At 38.4% G+C, this 12,713-nt stretch overlaps 1 pseudogene; it reads right to left on the bottom strand.

The window, feature by feature from the left end:
• Positions 1-8,742: 8,742 nt before the first annotated feature.
• Positions 8,743-9,528, bottom strand: LOC118538143 (small ribosomal subunit protein eS1 pseudogene; annotated as a pseudogene).
• Positions 9,529-12,713: the final 3,185 nt, after the last annotated feature.

The following is a 12,713-nucleotide window of genomic DNA, read 5'->3' as shown; positions in this document are numbered from 1 at the left end:
GCATCTATATTCATCAGGAATATTTATCTATAGTTTTCTTTTTTTGTAGGATCCATATCTGGCTTTTGTATTAAGGTGGCTTCATAAAATGAGTTTGGAAGTTCTCTCCTCATCAGTTTTTTAGAAGAGTTTGATAAGTATTGGCATTAATTTTTCTTTATATATTTGGTAGAATTCACCAGTAAAACTACCTGGTCCTGGGATTTTGTTAGGAGGTTTTTCATTACTGATTCAATCTCCTTACTCATTATTGGTCTATTCATATTTTCTCTTCATGATCCAGTCTTGATAGGTTATTTTACTAGGACTTTGTCCATTTCTTCTAGGTTATCTAATTTGGGGGCATATAATTGTTCAAAATAGTCTCTTATGATCCATTGTATTTCTTTTTTTTTTTTTTTTAAGATTTTATTTATTTATTTGACAGAGAGAGAGATAGCGAGAGCAGGAACACAAGCAGGGGGAGTGGGAGAGGGAGAAGCAGGCTTCCCGCTGAGTAGGGAGCCCAATGTGGGACTCGATCCCAGGACCCTGCGATCATGACCTGAGCTGAAGACAGACGCTTAACGACTGAGCCACCCAGGCGCCCGATCCATTGTATTTCTATGGTATCAGTTATAATGTCTTCTCTTAAATTTCTAATTTTATTTATTTGAGTTTTTTTTTTCTTTTTGGTTAGTACAGTTAAGGGTTTATCAAATTTGTTTATCTCTTCAAAAAAAACCAAACAAACCAGTTCTTAGTTTTGTATTTTCTATTGGTTTTTGTGTGTGTGTCTCTATTTCACTTATTTCTGCTCTGATCTGTTATTTCCTTCCTTCTGCTAACTTTGGGCTACTTTGCTCTTCTTTTTCTAGTTCCTTGAGGTGTAAAATGAGATTATTTGAGATTGTTCTTTTTTCTTAATATAGGTGTCTATTGCAATAAATTTACCTCTTAGAACTTCTTTTGCTTCATTCCATAAGTTTTGGCATGTTGTACTTCCATGTTCATTTGTTTCAGGATTTTTTTAAATTACCCTTTTGATTTCTTCTTTGATCTATTGGTTTTTCAGCAGTGTGTTTAATTTCCATATATTTGTGAATTTTTCTCCAAGGAGCAGAACTTCAGTATTTATCATTTAACCCTATAGGTCCCTGTTACAGAGGCTAAGTTCCATTTGAGTATAGTTGAGACGTTGAGGGCTCCTGTATTCCACATAGTCCCCACTCCTTGGGTGAAGGATTTGCTTCAGGTGTCATACACTGAGAATACTGGGGCCCTGATCACTCTTACCCCAGCTTGCTCACAGGGTAGAGTTTTCATGCAGGAGGAGAGAAATTAAGACCAGAGGCTACCACCCTGCTCAGTGCCCAGCTCCTAAAGCAGGCTTATCACTCGGAAAGTATGCCACTGTCCCTGCCCCCAGCTCGGGAGCCATGACTCATAAATTTTTCCCTGAGGGATAGACAGGCTCTGAGAGCTCTTAAGTTCTTCCCAAAGGAACTAACTTGATTTGAAGCATTAGTGTGGGGAAATTCAAGCCTCCGAAATCTCTAAAAAACAATGGAGGTTTTGGTGGAAAGCAATCAGGAGACTGGTAAGTTTCATTAGAGATATAAGCCAAGCCATAGGCCAGCTTGTTTATAGGGAGAACCAGGGAAAGTGACAGCTAGAATAGTCCTCTTAGGGTCAGGAAAAAACCTCACTGACCTCAATCCCTATCCCTGCGAAGGAGCCTGAATTTAAAGGATTCAGTCTATGGGGCCATTTATGCCCCCAGGGTATTGTTAAAAGCAATAGAGCAATCATCCAACAATTAGTGGAGCTTAACAGCTGGGTGTGACCAGGGAAAGAGAGCCCTACTAAAACCACTTTCATCCCAGGCTGACTGCTCGAGACCAGGACTTTGCCCTCTGAGGAGCAATCTCAAAGGCTTCACATTGTAGAGGAAATCGACTTCACTAAAATAATCCAGCCACTCACTAAGCAAATAAACAAACAACAATAACAAGATCCAGGGGAAGGGGCACTGGTACCAGAGTTGCTACAATATATTGTATAAAATGTCCAATTTTCAACAAAAAATTACAAGACATGCAAAGAAATAGAAAAGTATCATTCAAACACAGGAAAAAAGCAGGCAACAGAAACTGCTGGTGAGAGCAACCAAATGTCAGATTTAACAGACAAAGACTTCAAAGTAGCCATTATAAATATATTCAAAGAACTAAAGGAAATGATGCTTAAAGAAGGCATGATAACTGTAATAGACTGAATGTTTGTGTCCTCTCCCAAAATTCGTAGGTTGAAATCTAATCCCCAATATGATAACATTTAGAATGGGGCATTTGGGAGGTGATTAGACCATGAGGTTGGAGCCCTCAAGAATGGGATGACTGCCCTTATAAAAAAAGACCCCCAGAGAGCTCCATCACCCCTTCCGCAATGTGAAGACATGATGATAAGCCAGCTGTCTATGAACCAGGAAGCAGGACCTCACTCAGTCTGCCATCACTTTGATCTTGGGCTTCCCAGCTTCCAGAACTGTGAGAAATAAATGTTTGTTGTTTAAGCCACCGAGTCTGTGGTATTTTTCGTAGAGGAGCCCTAACCAACTAAGAGCTAAAAACTTTGGGGGTCCAGACATAAGGGGATCTCCACAATATTATGAGATTTACTTCTAGAAGATCAACTAGTTTCCCAGAGTAAATATTGGAGAAATATTCCCTGGTGCTTCTGTTAAGGGGAAAGAAAGAGCATTTTGAAATACACTACCACACTCTGCACTTCTTAACAAGGCCTGCCCTCAGGGTAAACTAGTTAACCAGAGCCTAACCTGTTGGGATATTATTAGAGCCTAACTGACCTAAGGGAGAAGGGAAAAAACCAAATCCAGCCCCCTCTAGCCATCCTGTTCCACCTCTGGTAAAAGAAAAAAAAGAAACTCTTGTGAAGTTCACACTCCAGAGACAAAGGTCACTAAAAGACTGAGATCTAATCATAGGATTATACGATGCTTCCCCTCTCCCAACACCTCACCACCACATTACTAAGGCTTATTTGCCACAGTTCCTTTTACTTAATACATCATGTCCAGCTATTAAAAAAAAAAAAATTACAAGGCATACCAAAAGGTAAAAACCACAGTTTGAAGTGACAGAATAAGCATTAGAACCAGACATGACAGGGATGTTGGAATTATCAACCAGGAATTTAAGCAACTATGATTAAATGCTAAGGGCTCTAATGGATAAAGTGGACAGCATGTAAGAACAGATGAACAATGAAAGAATAGAGATGGGAATCCTGAGGGGAAAAAAAAACAAAACAGAAAAAAATGCTAGACAATAAAAAGAAAAAAAAAACCACGGTCACAAAAATGAAGAATGCCTTTCTTGGGCTTATTAGTAGACTGGACATGGCTGAGGAAAGAATATATGAACTAGAGGATATATTAATAGAATCCTTAAAAACTCTAACGCAGGGGCGCCTGGGTGGCTCAGCCGTTAAGCGTCTGCCTTTGGCTCTGCTTGGGATCGAGCCCCACATCGGGCTCCCTGCTCTGTGGGAAGCCTGCTTCTCCCTCTCCCTCTGCCCCTGCTTGTGTTCCCTCTCTCACTGTGTTTCTCTCTCTGTCAAATAAATGAAATCTTTAAAAAAAAAAAAAAACAAACTCTAAAGCAAAGTGAACAGAGACTGGAAAAAAAAAAAAGAAAAAGAAAAAAATATCCAAGGACTGTAGGACAACTACAAAAAGTATAATATAGGCATAATGAGAATATCATAAGGAGAACAGAAAAAAGAACATAAGAAATATTTGAAACAATAATGGCTGAGGATTTCCCCAAAATTAATGTCAGACATTAAACCACAGATACAACAAGCTCAGAGAATGTGAAGCGGGATAAATGCCCAAAAACCTACACCTACACATATCATTTTTATACTACATAAAATCAAAAATAAAGAAAAAAACCTGAAAGAAGTCAGACATAAACAAAATTAGACAAAAAAACCTTACCTATGGAGGAACAAAGTCCTCAGAACCATGCAGGCAAGAAGAGAGTGGAGTGAAATATTTAAAGTGTTGAGAGGAAAAAAACACCAGCCTAGAATTATGTACCCTACAAAATTATGAAGGAGAAATAAAGTGAAGGAGTGAAGGAGAAATAAAGACTTTCTCAGATAAACAGAAATTGAATTTGTTGCCAGTAGACCAGCCTTGTAAGAAATGTTAAAAGAAATTCTTTGAAGAGGGCACCTGCGTGGCTCAGTTGGTTAAGCATGTGCCTTTGACTCAGGTCATGACCCCAGGGTCCTGGGATTGAGCCCCACATTGGGCTCCCTGCTCAACAAGGAGCCTGCTTCTCCCTCTCCTCCCTGCTTGTGCTCTGTCACTATCTCTGTCTCTCTCTCTCTCAAATAAATAAATAAAATCTTTAAAAAAGAAAAAAAAGTTCTTTGAAGAGAAGGAAAATAATATAGGTCAGAAACTCAATCTACATAAAGGAAGGAAAAACATGAAAGAAGGAATAAGTGAAGATAACATAAAAACTTTTCTTTTTCTTATTCTTAGTTGATCTAACAAATAAGTTTCTTCAAAATAGCATCAACAACATATTTGATTATGTATGCTTATGTATATAGCATATATATAGATATACACTTATATAAGCTTACATGTAAGTGAAATGAATGACCGCAATGATAGAAAAGATAGGAGGGAGGAATTGGTATTATTTTGTTATTACAATGTATTCACACTGCCTGTGCAGTGGTATCATGTTATTTGAAAGTGGATTTGAATTAGCTGTAAATGTATATTGCAAACTCTAGGGCAACCACAAAAAAAAGTATTTTTAAAAAGTATGACAATATGATAAGAAAGGAGAGAAAATGGAATTATACAAAACACTCAGTTAAAATCACAGGCAGAAAAATAGTGGAAGACAAAAATAGAAATAAAGAAGAAGGCAATAGTAACAAACATGGTAGATATCAATCCAACTATATCAATAATCACTTTGAATGTCAGTGGTCTACATGCACCAGTTAAAAGACATAGATTGTCAGAGTGGATCAAAACCAAGACCCAGCTATATGTTGTCGGGCTCCCTGCTCAGTGGGGAGTCTGCTTCTCCCTCTCCCTCTGCCTTTCGCTCCCCCTGCTTGTGCTCTCTCTCTCTCTCTCTGTCAAATAAATAAATAAAATCTTTAAAAACAAAAACAAAAAAATAATGTCTGAAAAATTTCTAAGTTTGATGGAAATCCTTTACATCCGGGAAGCTCAGCAAACTCCAAGTAGGATAAACTTTGATCTCTTTGAAGATCCACAAACAGGCATATCACAGTAAAAGTACTGAAAGCCAAAGACAAGAATAAAATCTTGAAAGCAACATGAGAAAAATGTCTCATGTTTACAAGAAAACCCCAATAAGATTAACAGTTAACTTCTCGGCAGAAACAATAGAAGCCAAAAAGCAGTGGGATGACATATTCAAAGTGCTCAAAGAAAAAAAAAATGTCTACCAAGAGTCCCATGTCTAGTAAAGGTAGATATGTTCAAAATGTTCAGTATGTTCAAAGCTAGATGTAGTTCAAAAATGATGAAATAAAGACATTCCCAGATAAGCAAAAACTGAGAGAATTTATTGCTCGAACACCTGCCTTACAAGAAATGCAAAAGAAAGTTCTTCAGGTTCAAAGTAAGTGACCTCAGCCATTTGAATCCACACAAACAAAACTGAGAATACCAGCAAAAGTAATTATGTAATTATACAAAATGGTATAAATTCATACTTCTTCTTTCTTCTCTTAAGTGATTTTAAAAGCATTTATATAAAGTAATATGTATGTAATAATATTATTGGGCCTATAACATATGGAATTGAAATATATTTGCCAATAACAAAACAAAGGAACTGGGTAGTCCCTAAAGTGTATTGGACAGAGGAAATGACACCATATGGTAACAAAAATCTATAGGAACAGATGAAGAGAATTAGAAATAGTAAATAGGAAGGTTAATATACTCATATATTATGATTATAATAATATGAGGCATATTATATGGCATAATCTAATGGCATAAAGATATATTTGCTCTCCAAATGTATATATATTTGCCCCCAAAATGTATATTTTATAATGATAAAGGGTTAATATATCTGGAAGGTATAACAGTTATAAACATATATATGTACCTAATAACCCAAAATATATGAAGCAAAAATTGACAAACATTAAAGCAGAAATATTCAAGTCAACAATAATAGTTGAAGACTTCAATAGCTCCCATTAAATAATGGATAGAACAGAGGCACCTGGGTGGCTCAGTCAGTTAAGCGTCTGCCTTTGGTTCAGGTCATGATCTCAGGTCATGGCCTGGGATCAGGCCCTGCATTGGGCTCCCTGCTCAGTGGGGAGTCTGCTTCTCCTCTCCCTCTGCCCCTCTCCCTGCTCATGCTCTCTCTCTCTCAAATAAATAAATAAAATCTTTAATAAATAAGTAAATAAATAATAGAATAATTAGGCAGAAGATCTAACTGGCAGATGATCAAAAAGGAAATAGAGGACTTGAGAGGCACAATAGAGGTGAATACTACAACATGGATGAACCTTGAAAACATTAAGGTAAGTGAAAGAAGCCAGTCAAAATAGACCACAGGTTATATGGTTCAATTCACATGAAAGTCCAGAATAGGAAAATCTATAGAGACAGAAATGAGATTAGTGGTTAGGGCTGGGGCAGGGGACAGGGAATAAGGGAATAAGTGATAGCAAAAGGATATAAAATTTCTTTCTGAAGCAATGAAAATATTCTAAAATTGACTGTGAAGATGGTTATACATGTATGTGAATATAGTAAAAACCATTAAATTATATACTTTAAATGGATGGATTATATGGTATGTGTATGTGTATTATATCTCAGTGAAGCTGTTTTAAAAATAGTTAAAAAAAAGACTTTCTGACCTGTTTAGAGCATTTCATGATTTGTTTCAGACTCTTCCTGATGTATTTCAGATCATTCTGACTTACTTGAGACATTTCCCAAATTCTGTGAGACTCTTCTTGACATGTTCAGACCCTTCCAGCCTTAAATGAGAATCTTCTTTTCAGTTTGAGACCCTTCCTAACTTGAGTGAGATCTTTCTGGATTTGTTTTATTCCTCCTTACATGATTGAGAAAGTTCCTAACTTGTGTAAGACTCTTCCTGACATATTAAAATCTTTTCCTGACTATATGTGATGTTCTCTGCCTGGCTGAGATACTTCTTGAAATGTTAATGTTTCTTTCTCATTATTTAAGACCCTTCCTGACTTGTCTGAGACCCTTCCTGACCATTTGAGACTCTTCCTGATGACTTTGAGACCCTTCCCGTCATATTTTACACCCTGCTTGACTTGTTTGACACTCATTCTTACCTGCATAATATTCTTGCTGAAATGTTTGAGACCTGTCCTGACCAAGATTCTTCCCCATAACATTTATACCCTTCCTGACTTTCTCAAGACCCTTCCAGATGTATTAGATAGCTTTCCTGACATATTTGACTCCTCTGGACATGTCTAAGATACTTCATGTTGTGTTTGAAGCCCTTCTTGAGATATGTGAGACTTCCTGATACCTTCCTCTGATCTTTGAGAACTTTTCAAACTTGTGTGATACACTTCATGACATGTTTAAGATACCTTACATATTTGAGACTTTTCATAGTGTATTTGAGATTCTTCCTTTGTTTCAATTCCTTCTTGGCTTGTTTGAAACTCTTACTGACTTGTTTCAAAAACTTCTTGAATTTAAGACTCTTTATTGCTGCTTAAAATCAATACCGGTGACTTTGAGACTCTTTCTACCCCATTGGAGAGCCTTCTTGTTGCATTTGAAACAATTTACTTGCTTGAAACTCTTTCTGACATGGTTGAGACTAACATATTTGACTTGATGGCCTGTTTGAGCCACTTTCTGACTTATTTGGGACCATTCCTGATTGAGACTTACTAATGATGTTAAGTCACCTTCTGCCATGTGCACAGTCCTTTCTGACTTGTTTGCTACCCCCCATGACTTTTTTGAAAACCTTTATGAGTGTCAGTGTGAGATCCTTTCAAAAGTCATTAAAATATTTCCTTATGAGTTTGTGACCCTTCCTTATGTATTTGAATCTCTTACTGACTGCTTAAGACCTTTATTGACATATTTGAGACCCTTCCTGATGTATTTGAGACCCATCTTGTATGAGTCCCTTCCTGGTGTATCCAAAACTCTTCCCAATGACTTTGAGACCCTTCCTAACATGTTTGAGACCTTTTATAACTTGTGTGAGGGGCTTCCTGATGTACTTGAGACCATTCTTAATTTTCTGAGATTCTTCCAGATTATTTGGGGCCCTTTATGACATATTTGAAACTTTTCATATCTTGCTTGGGACTTTTTCTGATGTGTTTGACCCTCTTCTGACTATTCAAAACTATTCCTTTCTGTTTTAGACACTTCCTTATTATTTAGTACCCTTCTTAACTTAGTTGAGACTCTTCAAGAAGTATTTGAGATTTTTCTTGACTTGTTTGAGACTCCTTCTGACATAGTTGAGACAATTTCTGACTTGCCTGAGACCTTTCCTGAGGTGTCTAAGACTCCTCCTCACTATTTGAGAGTTTTCCAGTCTGAGACACTTTTTGACATGTTTGAGATCCTTCCTTCTTTTTTTCGTCACAAATAAGACTTTTTCTTTGTCACCATTAAAAGCCTGAATTTTAAACAGATTTTCAGACTGGTGGCTCATATTCATCAGCTTGTTCAACTTTAGCACCTGCCTCATTCCCAGTAGTTTTTTCAAGACTACTACCATCACCATGAAACTCCCTGAGTTTTCCCAATTCAAACTTGGGCTTCTTCATTTTTACTTTTCTAACAAAGATGCCAGGGAGTGGATAAATACACTAGCAAACATTTTCTATGTCTTTTCCAATACTGTCTGCAATCAATTTATTGGCCACTGCTTTTAGGTCATTTGTCTGCACCTCTAGGGTCATGATTTACATTATCTTCTGGATTTGGCAAACATGTTGGTGCTAGGTGTAAGAGCTGTTCCAAATCTGATTGTTGCAATTTTTAGTAAAACCAACACAGAGTAGATGAAGCAAATAACCTTTGGTAGTCTTGACATTAACATGAGCTTTAATCATGGGCTGCCATTTTTTGACTATGGAGCACATTTTGCGCAGATAAGATCCATGCCATGGAAGTAAGTCAGGCAGTCTTTGCTCTGAATATCCTCAGTAGTTAGCGTTAATTTTCTACATGCAACTTAATCATTCTGCAGATCAGCAAGGTTCACTTCAAAAACACTAACCTTGAGGCCAACAGATGCAATTTTGGTCCCTTGAGTTCTTGTCATGAGTGTTTTTCCAATATTTATTATTAATTGAACATAGCTGGTGCTTTCACATCATACCAATCTTTCTTAGAAATTGGATCACTTTCTTCTTGGCTCCTTTTTTGCTGCCTTTTATAAAGCACTTGATCTTGCCAACTGCCATGGTTCTGCTTAGAACACTTCCTTCTTTTTCTGAGACTCTTTCTGACTTCTCATCTTGACAAGTTTTTGACCCTTTCCTACCTATTTCAGAAAGTTTACCTGACTTATTTGACCCTCTTCCTGACATGAATGTCTTCCTGACCTATTTGAGACCCATCCTTATATACATAAGGACATTGAGACTTTTTCTGACATCTTTGAGACCCTTTTTGTTTTGTTTGAGACTCTTTCTGATAACACTGAGACCCTTTCTAACTTCGTTGAGACCCTTGCTGATATGTTTGCAACCTTTTCTGGTGTTTTTAAGACCCATTGTGTTGTATTTGAGTCCCTTCCTGATTTACTTCTAAGTGCCGTATCAGTCCCTGAAGCAGTCTTAAGAGGAGGCAAAAAGACCTTTAGCCTCAGACTTGAAAGGACTTTTCTTCAAGCATTTAGTCAAAAAAAGTCTATAACCATATATCAAGAAAAATCCATCAATGCTTTTTCCAACCCTCAACTGCAAATGGACAATGGGAACTTTTATTGGTCATTTTTCTAGGCTTTTAGTGAAAATTTTCTTTTTTAAAAAAGATTTTATTTATTTATGTGACAGAGAGAGAGAAGAGAGCACAAGCAGAGGGAGCAGCAGAGGGAGAGGGAGAAGCAGGCTCCCTGCTGAGCAGAGCCCGAAGCCGAACTCGATCCCGGGATCCTGGGATCATGAGCAGACACTTAACTGACTGCACCACCCAGGCCCCCCTAATGAAAATTTTCTGTAATTCTGCTTAAGTATTGGTGATTTTCATTAGAACATAGTTTTAGCTATTGTCTCAGAGAGCCAAAATAATGTTTTACATGATAGAAAGCAGTTCATTTCTCTCTCATGTTAACATCTGAGCATAGGTAGTCCAGGGCTGCTCTGTCAGCACCATGGTGGTTCTCAGGCTCCTCTGTCTTATGGCACTGCCATCCCAGGGTCCGTCCGTCTTGTAGAACTGCCATCCCTGGGTCCTTCCATCTTATGGAACTGCCATGCCTGGGTGGAGCTTTGTCCATATGGTCCAGAATGGCTCCCTAGCAGATACCTTTTCCAGCCAGCAAGAAGTAGGAAGAGATGGGGGGCAGCAAACTCTGTTCTTTCAAGGACATGACCCACAACTTGCACATATCAGTTCTGCCCATGTATGGTTAACCAGAATGCAGTCACATGACCATACCTAGCTGTAAAGGAAGCTGGGTAATGTAGTCTCTATTCTGAGAAGCCATTTTACCTTCTTAAGTTCAGGATTTCTATTAAAAAAAAATAATAAGTATTTTGGGGAACAATTAGCAGTCTATTCACAGCCTCTCATTTTGAAACTTGGAAATTTTTAACTTGGCCAAGAAAAGCAATTCCCTCCTCTAGAAAGAGGCAAAAAGGATTTTTCCCTCTTTTCTCTTAACTTGGTAGCTCCTGGAGAAGAATAGTTTTTAATTCTAAGCCATGAAAGTCGGAGGGGAAAAAAGGTTGCTTAAAACTGGAGTGTTTATTTGTAATTTAAAAAAAAAAATGCCTTGGGAGGCGCCTGGGTGGCTCAGTCGTTAAGCCTCTGCCTTCGGCTCAGGTCATGATCCCAGGGCCCTGGGATCGAGCCCCGAGTCAGGCTTCCTGCTCCGCGGGAAGCCTGCTTCTCCCTCTCACACTCCCCCTGCTTGTGTTCCCTCTCGCTGTGTCTCTCTCTGTCAAATAAATAAATAAAACCTTTAAAAAAAAAATGCCTTGGGCTATTACACTAGTACCTAAAGACCAACCTGAATTTTGTAATTGAACATCTATGCGTGCAGCAAAAGCACAAAACATTTTGAGAGGCAGAGTATCAGATCACCATCTGGACCATAAATAATTTATGCATTTTAGATACTCGGAAATCACATGGGTCAGGAACAAATAATATACTAAATTTCAGTGAGAAAAATAATTCTCTAAACATTATATTTGTGAATTCAATTTAAAACCTAATGACAGTTCTGAGAATTGGATTAAAATGCAGGAAAGAGCCCTAGTGTTTATGTGAAACTAAATGAACATTATTCTTGATTTTTAAAAATATACAAAAGAATAGCTGATCAAGCTTAAATCTCCACAATTAAGCTTAATCTCCACAATCTGGTCATGGAGACCAGCTGGAATTGGACTCCATATCCAATGCACTATCGCTGGGTAAGACTTTGAGATAAAACTCTTATCAGATCCTGACCTAACAATGACTTTACATGCTGGGCCACAAGTCTGTGAAATATGTCAGTGCTTTAGCTGGTTTTGAGAGAGTTTGCTGAGATACCTATTTCAGTACACCTGAGGAAAAACAGAACATGGCAGAGAGTTCAAATATTGGCCCTAGTTGAAGGAGCAGGCTGCCCCAGATCCTGTGGGTGGAGCATGGGTGGGGGCAGGGAACAAGGGTCAAATTGGACATTGTTCTAGTCAGGCCTTCAAATGATTGGGTGAGGCCCACCCACATTACAGAGGGCAATCTATTTTACTCAAAGTCCACCAATTTAAATGTTAACCCCAACCAAAAATACCCTCACAGAAACACTGAGAATAATGTTTGACCAAATATGTTGGCACCCCATGGCCCAGCCAAGTTGACACATACAGTTAATCATCACAGGAAGGTAACAGCCAGTTGAAGAAAGACCTTGAATGCTAGGCTAGTATTTAGGCTGTGAGAACCACTAAAGACTTAGAGGCCAGAGGGTTGGAATGAGGAAGCCTGGAGGCAGAGAGAGAATTTAGGAGACTGCTGTGATCATCCAGGCAAGAGGGAAAGCAGGATAATTCCAGCGAGCCTGGAGGGGATGAAACAGAGGCAAGCAATATGGAACTGACAAGACTTGGCAATTGACCAGTCCTGGGGGGGGCGGTGAAGGAAAGTATGCACAGAATGACTCTGTGGTTTCAAACCTAGGTAACTAGGAAGCTGGAGAAGCCACGGAGAGACATGGAGGAACTGGGGGAGAGAAGATGCCTGTCTCCCTGGGGGCTCCTCTGATTGAAGGGCTTAGGTCATGTTCAGGTTATCAATGTGTGTAACAAACCACCCCGAAATGGTGACCTAAAACAAATACTTTATTTTGCTCACACTTCTGAAGGTGACTGGACTCACATGGCAATTCTCACTCTGCACAATGATGCATTGTATTAACTTTGTGTTGGTAACA

Source organism: Halichoerus grypus, chromosome X (assembly GCF_964656455.1).
Source record: "Halichoerus grypus chromosome X, mHalGry1.hap1.1, whole genome shotgun sequence".
NCBI lineage: Eukaryota > Metazoa > Chordata > Mammalia > Carnivora > Phocidae > Halichoerus > Halichoerus grypus.
Note: the sequence above shows the minus strand (reverse complement) of the source record. Positions and strands in the feature narration are given on the sequence as shown.